General features: G+C 43.2%; 1 long non-coding RNA gene across 1 annotated transcript; it reads right to left on the bottom strand.

Moving 5' to 3' along the window:
* Positions 1-11775: 11775 nt before the first annotated feature.
* On the bottom strand, positions 11776-13082 carry LOC141080817 (uncharacterized). The gene is made up of 3 exons (XR_012229122.1): positions 12963-13082; positions 12713-12875; positions 11776-12594 (listed from the first exon to the last, which is right to left on the bottom strand). It is a non-coding gene; the product is annotated as an uncharacterized lncRNA (long non-coding RNA).
* Positions 13083-13954: the final 872 nt, after the last annotated feature.

The following is a 13954-nucleotide window of genomic DNA, read 5'->3' on the forward strand; positions in this document are numbered from 1 at the left end:
TTATGCAAATTGTTTTTAAGTGTCATAGCGGTTTTTTTTTGTTTTAATGAAACCCATCGATGCTATTGTGTCTCAAGGTTCTTTGGATCACTGAAATAAATCTCAGATACCTGTGATAATTAGTTTGCTATGTGAGCCCAATAAAGGAAAACTGGATGTTCCACACTATTGAGCAGGCCACAGTTTCCATGTAACACGGGAAAAAAAAAAGGATCTCTCTGCTGCCGAAAAGCATCAAATAGTGCAATGCCTTGGTCAAGGGATGAAAACATTAGATATTTCTGAAAACTTAAACATGATCATCATACTGTTAAGAGATTTGTGGCTGATTCTGAGCACAGACATCCAAAAAATAGAATTCAACAAGGCACTCAATAAAAAAATGACTTGTGGATGGTATTCAAGTAGGGTATCTAAACCGTAATCTAAGCAAAAATAAACTTGGCACTCAAATTGATGAAAGATGAGGAAATGTAATTTATTTTGCATCCAGACTGGATGCAAAATAAATGAAATTTCCTCATCTTTCATTAATTTGAGTGCCAAGTTTATTTTTGCTCTGAGCACAGACGTGTTTGTGCTGATAAAGGCCGAATGAGGAAGTTTTCTGCCAGGCAAGTTCATTGGATTAAGAGAGCAGTTGCTAATAAGCCATCACAAAACAGCAAACAGATATTTGAAGCTGCTGGCGCCTCTGGAGTCCCTCGTACCTCAAGGTGTAGGATCCTTCAAAGGCTTGCTGTGGTGCTTAAACCTACTATTCGATCACCCCTAAACAGTTTTCATAAGCAGAAACACTTGCAGTGGGCCCAGACATACATGAAACAGGTCGGCCAAATTCAGAATCCGCCGACTTTTGCTAAAGTCGGGTTTCGCCGATCGAAACCCGACCACAGCGTGAGGTCGGCCATGAGGTCACTGACTTGAGCGCCGAAGTCGCGTTTAACACAAACCTTCCAGCGCCTATTTTCAGCCAATCATGAAGGATGCACACTGTGGGCAACGCGATTACGTCGGCAGCGGCCCCAACCATGTTAGAGAAGGGCATGCAAGTGATTGGCTGGCTTTGTGTGGCATCACAGTGCCTATAAAAGGCCGTGACCGCCGACCGCCATCTTACTTCTGCCGATCTTAGCATAGGAAGAGTGTTTAGGCAGGGAAAAAGAAAAAAAAATTGCTTGTGCTGATAGCGAATGTCACTGTAAAACACAACTGTATAGTGTGCAGTGACAGGGGAGGATATATATGTTGGTTATTAGGCTGCCTTATAAGGCTCCCTGATAGCTGCATTGCTGTTTGCACACTGCTGTGCAGACTGATTTTTTAAAAGCAAAAATCCTTTTATTCCTTTTTTTCTGCACAGTAAATACTGAGCGCACATTTTTTCACACACCGTATAGAGGTGTACGCTCCTCACACACTACCGTGTACCGGCTGGTATCACGGACAAATACACACTATATGTGTGTGACTCCGTTAAAAACATACAGGGAGATTAACATTTTTCCATACATACACCATATAGAGGTGTCCGATTATCAAACAGTATCGGATATCTGGAGTTCTTATTACTGTCACATCTACACATAGTCAGCGTGTGTGTGACACTCCATAAATACATATACAGAAATTTCCATTTCTTTATACACCGTATTGAGCAGTCCGATTGTCAAACAGCATTGGATATCTGGTGTTCTTGTTACTGTCACATCTACACAGAGTCAGCGTGTGTGTGTGACACTCCATAAATACATATACGGACATTTCCATTTCTTTATACATCGTATTGAGCATTCCAATTGTCAAACAGTATTGGATATCTGGTGTTCTTGTTACTGTCACATCTACACAGAGTCAGCGTGTGTGTGACACTCCATAAATACATATAGGGACATTTCCATTTCTTTATACACCGAATTGAGCAGTCCGATTGTCAAACAGTATCGGATATCTGGTGTTCTTATTACTGTCACATCTACACAGAGTCAGCGTGTGTGTGTGACACTCCATAAATACATATACGGACATTTCCATTTCTTTATACATCGTATTGAGCAGTCCGATTGTCAAACAGTATTGGATATCTGGTATTCTTATTACTGTCACATCAACACAGAGTCAGCATGTGTGTGACACTCCATAAATACATATACAGACATTTCCATTTCTTTATACACCGTATTGAGCAGTCCGATTGTCAAACAGTATTGGATATCTGGTGTTCTTATTACTGTCACATCTACAAAGAGTCAGCGTGTGTGTGACACTCCATAAATACATATACGGACATTTCCATTTCTTTATACACTGAATTGAGCAGTCCGATTGTCAAACAGTATCGGATATCTGGTGTTCTTATTACTGTCACATCTACACAGAGTCAGCGTGTGTGTGTGACACTCCATAAATACATATACGGACATTTCCATTTTTTTATACATCGTATTGAGCAGTCCAATTGTCAAACAGTATCGGATATCTGGTATTCTTATTACTGTCACATCTACACAGAGTCAGCGTGTGTGTGACATTCCGTAAATACATATACGGAGATTGACAGTTTCACCAACAATGAATACAGCTGTACACCTCTGATACAGTACTGTATATCTGCTTGTTGGATTATGGTGAAATACATACTGTGTGAGCGTCTGTGACTCAAAAAATATATACGGAGATTTCACTTCTTACATACACATTACACAGCTGTACGCTACTCATACAGTACCATTTCTCTGCTGGTATTTTTGGTATATTTTCCCAAACATGAGGAAGTCTGGTGGAAGAGGCCACGGACGTGGGCGGGGGGGGCGCAGCTGGTACTGATGGTGGTGGTGGTGCATCGGCTGGTTCTGGCAAAAGCTCAATAGCAGCTAAGGCAGGAGGTGTTGAGCCTGCATCATCATCTGGCACAAGAAGGCCTTTAAGGTTCCCTTTTCTGGGAGTAGATAAACCACTTTTAAAGCCGGAGCATCAGGAACAGGTTTTGGCTTACATTGCCGAAACAGCCTCCAGCTCTATTGCCTCCTCTTCTCAAGTTACAAAAACTGCAAGCACAGAGGCGTCAGGGAAGGCCTCTGGTCAGGAACAACACCTTTCGTTGTGTCCTTCACTCACACCAAAAGTGAAGGATGCTGCAGCACACACTTCAGATTTCTCCATGGAGCTCTTTTCACATACCATTTCTGGGTTATCAAGTCAAATTCTGAATTACCCAGTCCAAGATGAATCTGACATGGAGTGCACTGATGCACAGCCACTGCTAGACGAATCTTCTGGTACATTCACCCACAGCACTACATTGCCCTCACAGTCTACTGAGCCCGAATCAGACCCTCATGAAACTCAGGTGCCACTTCCTGCATACTATACCACCTTACACGGTGACACAGAGGAAGGTAAAGAGGAAGGTGCAGATGACTTTGAAGAGGAGGTGATGGATGAGCCAGTTCTTGACCCGGATTGGCATCCATTGGGGGAGGAGGGTGGCGCTGACAATAGTTCAGATAAGGAGAAGGATCCGCAGCAGGCATTGACATCGCAGCAGCGGTTATCTGGCAGGCCCGTAGCTGTCCAAAAGCGTGGACCAAAAACTAAAAGAGTTGCAGGACAGCTTGACCAGACGGTCAACTTAGCACAGCGTGCAAAGCCAGAAAATGTATACCATAGTAGGATAAGTGCAGTGTGGCACTTCTCTGTCCAAGATCCTACTGATGAGGCAAAGGTTACCTGTAAGAAGTGCGGAAGGAAAACAACTCAGAAATTTGATTACCAGTTGCATGCTTTGACATTTAATCAACATGCACTTGTAAGCGTGGACGGACTACAAAACCTCAGGTAGCACATGTGCACCTGCTGCGACTGCAGGTAGCCAGCAACGCTCCATCGCTTCCCCCACTGTAAGACCACCACCACCATTAAGCACACCACCAGCACTAAATGTTGAGGTGTCGTCACAAGGCCAAAGCACTCAGAGAATCACAATGGTTCTGCAACACAACACTGAATCTAGGCCTTCACCACCAATACCATCACCAACCTTCTCTCAGTTCGTCCGGTCCACTGCTATTTCCCCCATATGCAGCTCTCCAGTCTAGCTCACCCTACCAGACACTCTGAGTAGGACAAGAAAGCACTCATTCTCTCATCCGCGTACACTGTGTTTGAATGCTTACATTGCCAAACTAATCTCATTAGAGATGATGCCCTACAGTTTGGTTGAAAGCGAAGCTTTCCGCGAGCTCATGACCTACGCTGTCCCACGCTATGACCTACCCAGTCGGCACTTCTTTTCTCAAAAAGCCATCCCAGCCCTTCTCCTGCTTGTGAAAGACTGCAATGTCCATGCACTCAAGCAATCAGTGAGTGGAAAGGTGCACCTCGCAACAGATGCATGGATCAGTAGGCATGGCCAAGGCCGTTACGTGTGCATCACTGCGCATTGGGTTAATGTGATGGATGCAGGCTCCACAAGGTACAGCGGCAGTGGAACAGTGCTGCCTAGCCCACGGTATAGGAAACAGTTGGGTGTAGGCGTTCGACCCTCCTCCTCCTCCAGAAGTAAAAGCTCGTTGACAGAGTGCAGTCGCACGAGCACTCCATCCACATCTACATCTGTCAGTGTTGCACACGAAGTGTCCCACTATTGAACAGCTAGTGGTAAGCGGCAGCAGGCTGTTTTAAAAATGATGTGTTTGGGCGACAGTAGACACACCGCGGAGGTACTGGCCGAGTACTTGCATCAACAAACTGAGTTATGGCTGGGCACTCAGTGAGGGCAGTCTACATCTTGAGCCAGGCAAGGTAGTAAGTGATAATGGGTGGAATTTTGTGGCAGCCATAGCCCTTTCAAAACTCACACATATACCTTGCCTGGCTCACACCTTGAACCTGGTGGTGCAGTGCTTCCTAAATAATTATCTGGAGTTAACAGCCCTGTTCCATAACGTGCGAAGACTGTGCTCGCACATCCATTGCTCAAACGTCCACTCCAGTCGTATGCAGAAGCTGCAGCGATCGCTCAACCTCCCCAAGCACTGCCTAATCATAGACATTGCTACAAGATGGAACTCCACCATGCACATTGTTGAGAGGCTGTGCGAACAGAGGCAGGCTGTAATGCATTTGTGGGAGGATACACCGGCAGGCAGCTTGAGGGCGGACATGGAACTGTCGGGTATGCAGTGGTCAAAGCTGAAAGACCTCTGTAAAGTCCTTCAGTGTTTTGAGGAATGCACATGACTGGTAAGCGCAGACAACACCATCATAAGCATGAGTATACCACTAATGCGTCTGCTCATGTAAACTTTGACGCACATCAAGGATCAGGAGTCTGCAGCTGAGGAGCAACAGGAGGAGGAGGAGGGAAGCCTTGATGACAATCAGCCATTGTCTGGTCAGGGAACTGTCTTGGACGAGGTGGAGGAAGAAGAGGAAGATGTGGAGGAGGATGAGGTGGATGATTATTTCGGGGAGGAGGATGCTTCTCAGGAGGCAAGAGAACATGTGGGCATGCCAAGGTCATGTACAGGGTTTGTCCGTGACTGGAGGGATGTGGATTTGCCAGAAAGTGCTCCTCCGCCCACCACTGTCAGTGCAGCATTGATACCTGGAACATTGGCCCACATGTGTGACTATGCCTTGTGGATCCTAAAATGGGACCCCCGCATTGCCAAAATGATGAGGGATGAGGACCACAGGTTGGCCAGCATCTTCGATCCATGCTATAAAAGCAAATTACACAACATCATGCCACAGGAGAACCTAGAGCTAATATTGGCTAACAAACAAGCAACTCTGGTAAACAGGTTGTTTGAGGCATTCCCAGAACACAGCAGCGGAGCTGGTTCTTCCACAAGCTGTAGTGGGCAAAATGGAAGAGGTGTTCATGGTGCACACAGCCGAACTGGCGTTAGAGACAGGGGTTTCCTGACCATGTTGTGGTCTGATTTCTCAAGTCCCACGCACACGACAGCTAATACAGAATCGATTGCAAGTGACAGGAGACAGCAGTTGTCAACTATGATTACAAACTATTTCTCCTCCCATATCGAGGTTCTCCCTCACAGATCATTCACCTTTGAAATTATTGGGCCTCAAAACTGGACACATGGCCTGAATTGGCACAATATGCCTTACAGAAGCTCGCTTGCCCTGCTGGTAGTGTGCTATCTGAAAGAGTCTTCAGTGCTGGTGGATCAATCCTGACAGAAAAAAGGACCCGTCTGTCGACCCAAAATGTTGATGATCTAACCTTCATTAAAATGAACCATGCATGGGTTTCAAAAGATTTTGTCCCACCCTCCCCTGATAACACATAGGTTGCCAGAAAAAAGGCTCGCTTTTGTCCTCCTCTTCCTCTGACTTCTCCAATTCCTCCATTTGCAGCAGCTGAAAGTTCAGCCTACACATCAACATCTGCCATTTTTTAAGCCACCTGAAATGGGCTGCCCCCCCACCCCAGGCCCGGGGTCAACACCTGCCACACCCGGGCAAATGCTGTTGCCCTGAACAGGTGTGTGGCCCAACCCTTGGGAGACGGCACTGGCACAGGGCCTCTCATAGTACAATAAAGTGTCTTTGACAGTGGGGTGGCCCACTCACCATAAGACACACTGGCGTACTATGAGGGGCCCTGTGCCAGTACCGGCGCCCACTATTGGGTCTCCCCCTGCTTGCTCAGGGACACAGCACTTGCAATACTTACCTCTCCCTGCTCCACCACTGTGTAGTCTGGCAAGTTAAATCCGTCACAGGGACGGCCACTACAAATTTGGTGTACTGAGCGATGATGGTTAAGATGTAGCTATGTCCTGTCCTGCTGGCCTCTACCTTCAGATTACCAATGGCTACCATTTGTAATGGACGTCAACTCCCAATCGGTTGCAACTGTGCTTTATGATTACCTTTCACATTCTTCATAGTTTACAAACGTGTGACATTCCATTTTTCATTGTGTCCTGTCATGGCAATCCAGTAGAATCCCCTACGGCCTGTGGCTTGTGTGATTGGAACTCCAAAGTGACCAGACAGATCATGATAGGCATAACAAAATAGTCCAAAACTAATAGCTACCTCAATTCAGCATATTAGATCCCAATTTCTGCCACAAATTTGTGCAGACATAACAAAGGCAAATAGGCAAAAAATAGATGAATCAATAAAACCAATCATTTATTAATAAATTTCATAAAATTCTTTTTTACAAGGAAATTTCTAAAAAAAGGGGAGTACAAATGTAATGATAGATGCTCACAGAATTAAGCTTTATGCAACATAATCACAGAATGTTTTTTTCTTTTCTTTTTTAAAATTTTTTTACATACAAATTATCTCCAAATAGTGTTTATTTCTTAAGCATAAATTCATGAGCTATATTTATATAAACTGTCTAAATATTTTTAGGGAAAGGCCCAATAGTTCTAAAAGCAGAAGAAACACATCTTTGATTAAATAGTGTGAAATACACACTGCTGAAGGTAAATAACAATTGGGTTTAACTCCCTATACTATGTGTATACCATGATAATCCAAGACAAGGCTAACTAATCCTTAATGGAGTAATCACAATGTATAAATGCTCAGATAGTAGCGACTTTTGTTCTCAATGTTTCTCTGAATAATTACAAATACTTATAAACAAAAATGCATAAGCTTACTTGATTGTGTAAATATGTATCTAATTGTTGTAACAAAGGAACAACCTAACTGTGTGTGCAGCCAAGAAAATTTCTCCTTAATGTGAATATATCCAATGCCTAGTGCAGAGAACTACAGGTTAATCATGTGTCCTGCTTAATGTGCCAGCTATACTGATTCAATTTGAAATAAGCTATTCCTGCATTATGTAACAATGCAATCCTGTTTGCAATTATACAACAACTTACATGTATAAAACTTCTGCGGCTCTCTCATACACATGTCTGGTTACCCCGACAGCGCCGTTTCGCCATACTGGCTTCCTCAATAGGGGGCGTATATGTGTACTGAACACATGTCCATCTATAAATAGGACTAGCTGCAGCAACAGCCCATGTCAGTCCACCTGGCTTGTAATTGCGCATGCATAATTACCAAGGGACCCAAGCGTGGTTCGCTATAATGAAGGGACTTATAGCGAACCACGCTTGGGTCCCATGAGCAGTAGCTGAGGAAACCCCTTTTTTTTCGTATGGTAAGTCCTTGGTAATTATGCATGCGCAATTACAAGCCAGGTGGACTGACATGGGCTGTTGCTGCAGCTAGTCCTATTTATAGATGGACATGTGTTCAGTACACATATACGCCCCCTATTGAGGAAGCCAGTATGGCGAAACGGCGCTGTCGGGGTAACCAGACATGTGTATGTGAGAGCCGCAGAAGTTTTATACATGTAAGTTGTTGTATAATTGCAAACAGGATTGCATTGTTACATCATGCAGGAATAGCTTATATCAAATTGAATCAGTATAGCTGGCATATTAAGCAGGACACATGATTAACCTGTAGTTCTCTGCACTAGGCATTGGATATATTCACATTAAGGAGAAATTTTCTTGGCCGCACACACAGTTAGGTTGTTCCTTTGTTACAACAATTAGATACATATTTACACAATCAAGTAAGCTTATGCATTTTTGTTTATAAGTATTTGTAATTAATCAGAGAAACATTGAGAACAAAAGTCGCTACTATCTGAGCATTTATACATTGTGATTACTCCATTAAGGATTAGTTAGCCTTGTCTTGGATTATCATGGTATACACATAGTATAGGGAGTTAAACCCAATTGTTATTTACCTTCAGCAGTGTGTATTTCACACTATTTAATCAAAGATGTGTTTCTTCTGCTTTTAGAACTATTGGGCCTTTCCCTAAAAATATTTAGACAGAAGTTTATATAAATATAGCTTATGAATTTATGCTTAAGAAATAAACACTATTTGGAGATAATTTGTATGTAAAAAAAATTTAAAAAAGAAAAGAAAAAAACATTCTGTGATTATGTTGCATAAAGCTTAATTCTGTGAGCATCTATCATTACATTTGTACTCCCTTTTTTTAGAAATTTCCTTGTAAAAAAGAATTTTATGAAATTTATTAATAAATGATTGGTTTTATTGATTCATCTATTTTTTGCCTATTTGCCTTTGTTATGTCTGCACAAATTTGTGGCAGAAATTGAGATATAGATCATGATAGGCAGTGAGGACCATGTCTACAGTTCTCCCTGTGATCACAATTTGATGGAGACGAGTTACGGTGATGGGATCGACGCAACTGCTATACAGCAATCCTTTCTTCACTAATTAGCGTTTTAGGCCTCTTTCACACTTCAGTTATTTGCCATCAGTCAAAATCCGCCAAAATTTGAAAATGGCGGATCCGCAAAAAAATGAACAAAACGGATGCCAGCTGATGGAACGGATCCGTTTTTTTTAAGGATCCGCTATACCGATTTAGTACGGATCCGTTCCATCCGCTGGCATCCGTTTTGTTCATCCGTTGGATCCGTTTTCTTACGGATCCGTTTTTCCACACCTCCAAAATGGGATGCTCCCAAATTTGATTCGCTCTTGGAGAATGCTCTCAAATGTGATTGGATACTGGAAACTAGGGAGAAATATATCTAGGGTGTTGTGATACAATTTCTTTGAAAGGTTTTAGAGCTAGTGGCAGCGATGGAAGGAGTTAGTGCGAGTTTGGAAGGAGTTATTGCGAGTATTGACAGCTTCTGTGTGGAATTGGATCTTCACTTGAATCGGTTGGCAATTATTGCTCTCGAGAGGGAGAAAAGAAGATTGCGAATCCTGCGTATGAGGAGACGGCGCCAGTGGATTCATCCCATTAATGCGCAGAGGTTCACCCGTGGCGTTTTTTCCACACTGTACCTGGAATTGAGGGAGAATCCGGACAAGTTCTTCAACTACGTGCGCATGCGGATGGAATTCTTTGAGATATTGGTGGATCGTGTTGGAGAACAAATCCGGAGAAGGGACACACAAATGCGGTTTTCTATATCACCGGCGGAGCGTTTGATGGTGACCCTTCGGTAAGTTATCTACCTTTTAAAATGTTTCAGATTCTGCAGGCTTTTATTGTTATGTTATGGCTTGTAGTTTGTATTAATTTTACTTTTTTTACCTTTTTTTTTAAGATTCCTGGCAACTGGAGAATCCTTCACCTCCCTCCATTTCCAGTTCCGGATTGGGATTTCCACTATTGCTGGAATTGTACAACAGACCTGCCGGGCATTATGAGATTCTCTACAGGAGGAATACATCCCAGAGCCAACACAGGACAGGTGGCTGGAGATTGCAGAGAAGTTTCAAGAAATCTGCCAGTTTCCAAACTGCATCGGTGCCGTGGATGGCAAGCATATCAGGATTGTGAAACCCATGGGATCTGGTTCACAGTTTTACAACTATAAAAATTACTTTTCTATTGTGCTTATGGCCATTTCGGATGCAAACTGCAAATTCATTGCCGTGGACATTGGTGCATACGGTCGTTCTAATGACTCTCAGATATTCAAGATCTCCACCATGGGCCGTCGCTTGTATGGAGACAATTTTGACTTCCCACCTCCAAGACCACTCCCTGGAACAACAGGCCCACCAATGCCTTTTGTGTGCGTTGGCGACGATGCTTTTCAACTTTCTAAACACCTACTGAAACCATATGGTAGTCGTGGATTAACACACCGGAAAAGAATCTATAACTATCGGTTAATCAGAGCGCGCAGAGTGGTGGAGTGCGCGTTTGGAATTTTAACTGCCAAATGGAGAGTCCTGTTAACTGCCATGAAAATGAAAACAGAGACTGTGGATGAGGTGGTAAAGGCCTGTGTAATCCTGCACAATTTTGTCCTTTCAAAGGAACCAGTTTCCATCGATGAAAATGTGTCTGAAACCACCTTGTGGGATTATGAGCAGCAAACTTTTCGGAGTACTGGTTCAGTGGCAAGAATGAGGGACACCTTTGCAGATTATTTTGTGACACCAGAGGGACAAGTGGACTGGCAAGATGACATGATATAATTTTCTTCATACCAATTGTGAGTAATTTTTTTTTTTTTTTTTTTATCTGAAATTTTACCAAGTGTTTGCTTTGCACAAGCATTGTGTTTTACCATGTGATTTGGTTAGTTTTACACTTTGCAGTGTTACCAATTGTTGGGTACCAAGCGTAAAGTTACCAAGTGTTATGTACCTATGTTACCAAGTGTTGTGTACCAAGCGTTTTACACTTTGAAATGTTCACAAGTGTTGGTTATCAAATGTTGTGCTACCAAGTGTTTTTTTGTACCTTGTACACCACCGGTGTACTGTGAAATATTACCCAGTGTTGTGTGTTGTGTTAAGAAGTATTGTGTTACCAAGTGTTGTGTTTACCTTTTACACCACTGGTGTAATTTGAATAAAGAAAGAAGCAAAAAATAAACATCACAATAAAGTTTTTTGAAAAAAAAAAAAACAGTTTATTTCTGACAATTTGTATTAACTGTATTTTTTTTTTTTTTTTTTTCTTTAACCTTTTTTGTAATTTTTGGTATATATTACCTTTTTGGTAACTTTTTTGGTATAATATATTACCTTTTTGGTAACTTTTTTGGTATAATATATTACCTTTTTTTTAATTTGGTATAGTACTTTTTTTAATTTTTTTTTTGGTATATTACAACAGAAAAATTACAAACTATGATAATGTTGGGTGGAGATAGTATTGGAGGGGTTAACCACATCGAGGGGGGGGTAGGGGACTGGGGAGGGAGTTGATGAGGACCAGAAGTGGAAGGGGGGTTTAACACATGTGGTTGGGACGGGAGTGGATGGACAGACGAGGTTTGTGGGTACATTGAAGGTGTATGTGGGGGTGGGTATGGTGAGGGCATTGGGGTATAATGCAATGGGGAAGGAAGGTACTGGGAAGAATGGAATGGGGAACTAGAGAAAGGAGAGGGAGTGGTAGGAGGAAGGACGGCTGTATGATGGATGGTGGTGGAAGGATGGATTGTGGGAGGATGGACAGGGGGAGGATGGACAGGGGGAGGATGGGATGCTTCAGCAAGTACTTCCACTAGAGCATTCTGACAGGCTTGCATCACACGCATCTGCTGGTGAGTACTTAAACCTTCCATTTGCCGGACAACAGATTGAAAAAAGGTATGTCTCGGTGTCTGGTTTGATTCTAAATTCATCTGTTCCATGTATCTTCTGAGTTCCATGATACTTTGATTGATCATGGTTAACCCAGAAGATAACCGTTGTCCATAAGTGTGGAAACCATGTTGAACAGATGAGTTTAGACTCAAACAGTCAGACAAGGTCATCCTTTCCTGACTCCTCAGACGCTGCCGGCCAGAACCAAAAGTTGGTTGAGATGTTGCGGCAGTGTCTGAGGGGTGGGGAACAGGGAACAAGTCGTCACCAGCAGCTTCATGTGATGAAGTCTGCCCTGCTGCTCCAGTGCTGGTGGAGGGGATAGAGGGATGAGACAAGAGGGTAGGTACAGAGGGGTCGGATACCTCGATGTGGTCACCGGGGGCGGTCTCACTAGGGATCACTCCAGAGGGACGCAACTCTGATGCAGACTCCCGAGTGCTGCAGATGGTGCTTAAAAAAAAAAAGGAGAAAAAAATGTATATTAAAAATATTGATATTTAATTTAAGTCTGCTGAAAAAAAATTTGGTTAAACATTTCTACTACAGAAATTGTTTGGGGAATATTTACCTTCTGCACACCATTGTAGATCGCAGGAACGCCAGGGCTTTGTAGTTTTTGTACTGGGGTCCCCGGCGTCCTCCCGACGATCCACTCGGGGTCTGAATCTCTTTGTTGTAGTCCCTCTTGAAGCGATCCCGGAGCGACCGCCACCGTGTGATAACCCTGTCACCTGTGAAGCAAAAAAAAAAAAAAAAAAAGGTTTAGTATTCAACACTTCACATGCTGGAATATAAGTTACTGAAGTTGTAATACTTACGCACAAAATCCCTGGCCCTCGCATTGAGTTCCTCCCAGTTCTCAATAACTGAAGAACAGACTTCATCCCAGAGCCGTCGGGTGGTTGGTTGGTCGGCGTGAAGACAGTTTGCCATGTTCCACAGCGGCTCCCGGATTTCCACCTCATGGATGAGGTCATCCGTATCAATAAGGACACCCTCCTCCTGATGTCTGCGGGGAGCACGCTGTGAAACCTGTGAAGATAAAAAACAAAACAAAAAGCAAAAAATTACATTATATTCAAACACATGATGTTCATTTAAACAATTATCCAAATAGGGTTACTTACCGTTTGCCGACCACCAGAGGCATCACCTTGACGACCCTGGGATGTCCTGGGAGTCACTCTAGTGCGGGCACCGGATTCTGAAGACTGTGGGGAAAAAAAAAAATTTTGTTTGGATGGATGCGTAGTTATGGTGTGTGCACTGTGATGAATGTTTGTGTTGGGTGTAGCATTATGTATCTGTGTATGTGCTAAACTTACAATCTGCGCACCCCCTCCGTGTGTCTCTCCACCCTGCACGTCTCCTCCTGGAAGCTCCTCTGAATCAGCTTCCTGTTAAAACATAATAGGATAGTGTTTTTAACCCCCAAAAAATTATTTTAAATAAAAAAAAACAAAATTTTTTTTTACCTCAGCTCGCTGATGATGTGAGGGGGAGCTTTCAGGAGAAGACATTACGGCTTGGGGCAGCTGCGTTGCTTCCTGAACTGATCTGCAAGTATAAACACACTTGTTAAGCTACTATACAAAGGATCATAATAAGCTTTCAGGCTTTTATACTTACAGGGAAAACAATGTTTGGCTGGCAGTCTCTGCTTCGGCCTGGCTGGCAGTCTCTGTTGCGGTCTGGCTGGCCCTCTCTGCTGCAGCCTGGCTGGCCCTCTCTGCTGCGACCTTCTCTGCTGCGGCTTGGATGGTAGTGCTTGAAGTGATCTGCAAGTATAAAGACACTTGTTAAGCTACTA

This window comes from Dendrobates tinctorius, unplaced genomic scaffold (genome assembly GCF_039654945.1).
Source record: "Dendrobates tinctorius isolate UK_male_01 unplaced genomic scaffold, ASM3965494v1 ptg000004l, whole genome shotgun sequence".
In the NCBI taxonomy this organism is placed as follows: Eukaryota; Metazoa; Chordata; class Amphibia; order Anura; family Dendrobatidae; genus Dendrobates; species Dendrobates tinctorius.